Consider the following 7175-nt stretch of genomic DNA (forward strand, 5'->3'; position numbering starts at 1 on the left):
ATAGCAAACACACATGCATGTACGTGGGTGTGTTTGTATACAAATAGATGGTTGTATGTCTTATATGATTCTAATCTTTTAAATCTGGGTGGTACCCCTCAGTTGTCTTCACATCTTGAAGGTTTATGTAAGCAGAGGACAGCCCAAAACCCCAACCACATGGCATGGGTTCTCCAGGTTAAAGAACTGCAGGTCATGCCACAAGTTGATATCTTAACCTTGACTGCTAAACTCTTTGCTTTTTATGCTCCATTCAAGGAAAGTCTATGGATGTTTGCCAGAACGTTAGGGGCCACTTCATGGCTCATGCTCAGGTCCCACCCTCACAATGGAGCCCACAGGGGGAGCAATGGTCAAGGGCACTGCTGTCCCAGGGTACTCCACAGGGGCCAGCAAAGATAAAGCAGCTTAGTGGGGCCTGGCTGGCTCAGTTGGTAGAGCATGTGACTCATGATCTCAGGGTTGTGAGTTCAAGCCCCATGTTGGGGTAGAAAAAAAGATAAAGCAGCTTAAATAACCCCGAAGGGGTGTCAGAAGGAAGGGGTCTCTACAGATTCCTGTGTGAAAGCATACAGGGGTTTGTCGGTCATTTCTTCTGACTGACAAGGCTGAATATTGCCAGACTTTCCCAGTATGTGATGAGAGCAAACTTGGTTTTCAGATGAAGACCCTGGAGGGTGAGGGACCAGCTTCTTACTTCTTCCTTTATGTAGCTGCTGAATATTCAACAGCACGTTCAACCCTTTGCCTGACCTTCTCCTGCTGGGAGTAGGGTCTCAGGGAGTCTGTGCCCTGGGCACTGAGATAGTGGCTGTGGTAAACATCAAGTACGTGTGCTTTTACACACAGAGGCTTTGATTTTCCTGTGATAGGCTCCAGAATGTGTGCTGCTCAGGGCGTCTGAATGAAACAAATTTGCAAAAGGGCTACAATCCACAGTAACAGATCTGCAAAAATCTGCTTTCTTCTCATATTCTGAGAGTGCTAGATGTTACCACTGCAAAACTTCTACAAACTGGGAAGGGACAAGTTGCCTCTCATTGGGGTGCACTTTCCTGACTTTCTCATTTTCTATGGCTTGCTTGTTTGTACCCTTTGCCATGTTTTTCTCAGGTTGTTGGTTCGTTCTTATCCATTATAAGATCTATTTTTATTGGGGATGTTTTCCATTGTTTAGTGTGAGCTCTGAGTGCTTTCTCCAGCCCCAGGATGTTTATCAGGGTTTCCTCTCATTGTTGTTGTTTGGTAAAGAACGCCCTGAAGTATAGCGTAATACACGAGATGTGTAAAGCTGCAGGGGGGTACCTGGGGGGATGATTTCTGAGGAGCACACCTGATCCCAGCATGGCAGCCGACCCCTCACGGCAACATGTTCTCGCTTTGAAAACATGGGCCACTTTGTTGAAGTTTTTATAGCCGTAACAGATTTTGTACTGCTTTGCATCTGGTTTCTTTGAGACGGTGTCTCCTGTGCCAGATTCATCTGGACTTTGGGCTGGGGCACGCTGTCCGCTGTCCTGGTGCCTCTTCCTCGGCATCTCCTTCAGGTAAACACATGGCAGAGACGGGGAGCGTGAGGGTGGAGACAAATGGGTGCGTGACCATGTCTGCCCCCTGCTTTCTCTCTGCCCACCACCCTCGCAGCTCCGAATCTGACTCACTGCAGTTCCTCCTTCTCAGGACACACCCTGGCCAGCACCAGATGGGCACCGGCAGCACCAGCACACTCAGGCCTGGGCAGTGACCCTCGCCCAGAAGGCTCTGCACTGGCGAGTTCTTTGCTAAGTGCCCCTAGTGACTCAGTTGCGGACTGAATTCCAGGTGATGAGGGAACAGAAGGCTGGCTGACCCTGCAACCTCCCCCCACCCCCCACTCCTGGGTGGGACATGTGTGACCTTCCAGGAAGGTCAACTATCTTAATATTACTGCCTTGCTAGAGGGGAAAACAACCTTAACTTGACAATGGCAAGGCCTGTGAGTCTTCTTTAGCATATGAAAGTTCTTTCGGAAACCTCCCTTTTTCCTTACCTCCCCCAACCCCATAATTTGTAATCAGCTGCCCCTCACAACCCTGGGGCAGCAGCTCTTTCTGCCCACGGGCCCTGTCCCCGGGCTTTAATAAACCACCATTATGCACCAAAGACGTCTCAAGAATTCCTTCTTAGTCGTCGGCTCCGGACTCCACCCCACTGACCCTCACCGATACTCCAAAACCCCGTCACAGGAAAATGCACAGGCTTGCGCTCCCTCAGCCCTCTGTCAGGTTCTCCTCCCACGGCCTTGAGAGCACCTGCCCTCCCACCTTCCAGGCACCATGCCAGCATTTCGTGCTCCAGATGGCTATTCATAAGACGGAGAGCCACCTGCCCTGAGGTGGAGTGATCAGGGGCCCCCTGCTTTGAAACTGTCCTGGAGACCCGGGCTGAGGTTCCTAGGGGTCAATCTGACCTCAGCACGGACTTTCAGGGCTCCAAGGCCTGGGCCAGCTCCTGTGTGGGGGCTCTTGAAACAGTAAGTTTGGAGGGTTTGGAGGCCTTGGGGCCTACTACAACCAGCAGGGCCTAAGAGCTGATTTAACTTTGACATAGAGGCCACATCAGAGACTTTTTCTAAGCGCCCCTGTGGTCCAAATAAATACTAAGTCAAGAGGCTGGGAAGCTGCACACCATGGTTCCTCAGTTCTGCAGGCCGTGGCCTGGACAGTATTCCAACTGTCCGGAGTAGGGAGATCACCCAGATTTAAAATGAAGCAGGCGTCTGTACTCCTCCTTCCCCACCTAACCCCCCCACACTTTGTTTTCAATACTGTTGGGGAAAAAGAACTAGAAACAAGATCTCCCAACCCAGAAAACCTCCCCACAAAGGGAGAAGAGAAAGAAAACACTAATTATCGCCTCAGCATTAAACCAGAAGCTGACTCGAGCCCCAGGCAGCCCAGCCAGAATTACAAGGACAGAGAGAAAAAGCCAGCAGCTGCACCCACCGCACAGGGGCCCCCAGGCCACCAGCCAACAACTAGTCAGGTTGGGGACCAGCACCGTGTGTCACTCGAGGGCACCCTAAATCCACCTGCTGAGTGGATGGCCACCTGTGCTGGCTAACTGGCTTCATCCAGAGGAGAAACCAAGGTCTCCGGACTACATCAGGAGGTGGGTTTGCCGCTGGGAGAGAGAGGCCCAAGGTGAGCGCCAGACTCAGGCTCCTGCCCTCCCGGGAAACTGAGAAATGGGGGCTGCCTTCCTGGAGGCTCCCAGGTCCTGCAGAAAACATCCCTGGGACTTAGAGCAGACAAGAGGCTATTTAGCTTTCAAAAAGAGTTAATATACATCACAAAGAGACAGGAAGAATTTATAATCACAAGTTTTCTAAAGTAAATGTTCTGAGGAAGGGGAGGGTGTGGGAAGTCTCTTCCCTTATTTTCAGGAGAATTAAGCCTCTTATTTTTAATCTGCATTGTGCTTACAATAGTCAGTTACTATTTACCCCCACAAAGCACGGGATTCAGTTACAGGGCTGTGTCTTCTGCAGGAGCTGGGGCGATGCTGCTCCCAACAGCAACCCATCATCAAGGGCTGAAACGGGCACAGTGGGCTTGGGTGTTGTGTGCAGCAGAAGGCGACCCCACAGAACCTGAGCGCAGAGCCAAAGCCATCGCTGGCTCCTCAAGGACAGTCCTGAGAACAATTTCCATGGTGGGAGGCGGCTCCCTGAAGCTCTGAGGGCAAACTGTGGTTTTGAGGCCTCGGGGCCAGCACTTTCATCCCTGGGGCTGGAGCAGCACCGAGGCCCCAGGCATGCGGGGACCCCGTGTGTGTCTTTCTGGGTGGGTCCTGTGAGTGTGACCACGCAGGGCAGCACCATCCGAGGGCCCAGCCCTGGCAGCCCTGGTCCCCCAAGGGTGACCTGCGGCTATGAGCTTGGGTGACCCCTGGGAGGAAGGAGAAGGGAGGGGGTGATGGCCCCATTCCTCTGCCACCTCATCTCCTAAGTGGGAGGTCTAAGGGGTCCCAGAGTGTGAACCATGCCGGTGAGCATGGAGCGTGTGGGATGTTTCCCTGCCAATGTCCCAACATCGATCTCTCAGGCCAACAGGCCTGATCACTAAGACCTCCCTCTGTGAGGGAGCGGCTACTCACCAGGACAGCCCAGCCCCCAGGTGGACCTCCCAGAACACCAGATGTCCTGTCGGTAAGTAGGTGTGTGAGGCCACCTGGGGCCAGGCCAACCTCAGGATACAGGCTCACATCCCATTACCTAGCCCAGGCTGGGAAGGTGGTGTCCTGCTTCCCAAGCCTAGGCCACCATCTGTTATTCAATCAGCAAACAAGTCCCCCCAAAGGCACCCTCTCTCTGTAGGACCACAACCCCAAACTTGGCTGTACACTCTAGGTGACAGGAAGATCCCCTCCACACAGGCTAAGCTTGGCACCAACACGAGTGTCCAGGGACCCCCATGTCCCCTGAGCAGGAATGGGCAGTCTTAGTGTGAGGGTGCAGGGACCCTGCAGGACACTCAGACACAGAATCTGATTCAAGTGACAAAAGGATTTCCCAAAGTTTTTCAGATTCAACTCTGATGTTACTTTGATTTCAAGGTCAGTTCAAAAATTGCATTGAAAAGCACTAACCACAGATGGCCACCATTTTATTTACGGGAAGTTCATAAGACTTACACAAAAATATTTGTTCTTGTTTTGCACATGGGGTATTTTGTGGCTTCAGTCACACCATATGGATTTGCTGTGTCTTCTTTTCCTTCCCTATTTTTGCATTGGATTTTTGCAGCAGCACCAGAATGGTTTTCAAAAGTTAGAGCTTCCTTATACTTACCACAGGTTATGCTAACAGTATCCTATTAATAGGCTGAGAGAAATTGTTTTTCCCCTGTTGATAATGAAAAATGAAAGTCTATTAACACTGATTATTTCCAGGACTCCAGTTCATTACTTCTCTTGATAATCAAATCAAAATTCATCATTTGAAATGACTTTTCTTTTTCTTGTGGCAATGATCCGTTTTTCTTTCTAATTATTCTTTTACTACTTCTAAGTTGTGCTCCAAACTATTTAAATATATTTAAGAAAAATTTCTTGACACAGGTTTTAAGACAGGGAACGTGTTCCTTTGTAAGGATTTAGTTCCACCTTTTTTTTTTTTTAAGATTTTTATTTATTTATTTGAGAGAGAGAGCAAGCAGGGAGAAGGGCAGAAGGAGAGAGAGAATCCCAAGCAGACTCCATACTGAGTGCAGAGCCCGATGCAGGGCTCTATCCCAGGACCCTGAGATCATGACCTGAGCCAAAATCAAGAGTCAGATGCTCAATTGCTTAACTGACTGAGCCACCCAAGAATTTAGTGCCACCTTGATGAGGACAAGAAGCTCATCCTAACATTTAAAATCCCTGATCAAACTGTTCGCCTGAACCATACATAAGCTGGCCCCAGCAGGAAGCCCATCGCCCTAGGTCCAGACCAGCCATCAGCCTCAGCGTACCAGTGAATGAATTATGTAGTGTTTTCATTACGGATTTTCCTTCTTTTATGGCAGTCTAGCCGTTTACCCACTCTCCTGGGAGATAGGCTTGTGTCCAGCGCCCCCCTGTCCGTGGAGGTCTTATGGGCAGCTCATTACAGACCAGGCCAGACAGAATCGGTGGCCTCTTGGGTCCCCAAGGCTTGGATGACCCGGCAAAGCTGGAAGAGGAGAGGGCACGCTGGAAGGCAGAGTCGCACCTGCAGTGCAAGGGGCTGATCACTGTTCTCTAGTGTACTCACAACCCAATGAGTAACATGAATTCAAGGGTATCAAAACATATATGCATACTTGTAATGTAAAATTATTAGATAATGAGCATGCTAGCAAATTCTCACCCTCTTTTTTTTTCATATTTTCCAAGAGTAAACTTACCTGTAGAGCTATTTTTCACAGTTGCTAATAAATGGCTCCAGAGATTTCAGAGGGCACCAGGTTTTAAAGGGATGCTGATCCTGTTTTGTGCACAGATGATTTGTGGGGCATGCAGCTGCTGTCACAAGGGTAGAATTTTTTTTTTTGACATTTTTTTAAAGATTTTATTTATTTATTTCAGAGAGAGAGAGAACAGGAGGGAGAGGGAGAGAGAATCCAAAGCAGACTCCAAGCCAAGCTCAAATCCTGACACGGGGCTGGATCCCACGACCACGAAATCACGACCCAAGCTGAAACCAAGAGTCAGATGCTCAACTGAATGAGCCATCCAAGTGCCCCTAGATGTGACATTTTGATAAGAATTTTGTTGTCACTAATAATTCTTACCTAAATAATTATTTAATAATAATAGCTAACATCTACTGAGTACTTTCTCTATGCCATTGTTCTACACCTTACATAATTAACTCACATCAACTCTATTACATTGCTACTGTTATTCCCATTTTCCACATGAGGAAACCAAGCCAAGTAGTTAAATAATTTTCCCAAGATAATAAGTGTATATTTAATTTGTAGAATGTAATGTTCCTCATTATGGTTCCTCATTAGTTACAGGGGTAGAAATTTTAAAATGTTTTGGGGTCATAATAGAACTAGAATTTCCATAGAATTAGTTCCAGTTTGCAGTGTATAAGCAGGTTACATTTTCCAAGAGAATTCTTACAGGTTGCAAGGATATAGTCCCATGTGACCCTGGGCTTGGTGGTTTGGGAGTTTCCCACATTCTTCCTATGGGAAAAGGCTGTGTCAGAGCCTGGGCAGGTGGTGGAGAAATCTGGGGTCTGTCCTAGACCTGGTGGGTCAGAATCACAGCCCCAGACACCTGAGCTCGACCAGTCTTTGTTGTCACAGGCACCAAGCTCAGGCCTGGGAGGTGGTCCTGCAAGACAGACGGCCCCTGGAACAGAGGCCCTGGGACAGGTGAGGCAGCAGGAGCCCATGATAGGGAGGGGTGGGACTCTAGGGGGTCAGAGCCCCAGGGTGTGAGCCATGGGGGTTTGGAGCTCGGGAAATCACAGGTGTCTGCATGTTAGGAAGAGACTGGAGGGTCTGTGACAGGCAGTCACTCTGTATCAAGCAGGTGGGTTTGGAAGGGGGAGATGCTCTTAACATCTCTCCAGGTACATTTGGCTGTGCTCTGTTGGCTTCGAGGGGGCAGAGAGCACTTTGGGGACATTTCCAAAGAGGTTGTTTGTCCCATGT

The 7175-nt window shown here is 49.1% G+C and overlaps 1 non-coding gene across 1 annotated transcript; it reads left to right on the forward strand.

Annotated features, from left to right (window-relative positions):
- The first annotated feature begins 416 nt into the window (after positions 1-416).
- On the forward strand, positions 417-490 carry TRNAM-CAU (transfer RNA methionine (anticodon CAU)). Its single transcript has one exon. It is a non-coding gene; the product is annotated as a tRNA-Met (tRNA).
- Positions 491-7175: the final 6685 nt, after the last annotated feature.

Source organism: Eumetopias jubatus, unplaced genomic scaffold (assembly GCF_037043125.1).
Source record: "Eumetopias jubatus isolate StellerSeaLion01/CBP00866 unplaced genomic scaffold, mEumJub1_p1.0 scaffold_3, whole genome shotgun sequence".
Lineage (NCBI taxonomy): Eukaryota > Metazoa > Chordata > Mammalia > Carnivora > Otariidae > Eumetopias > Eumetopias jubatus.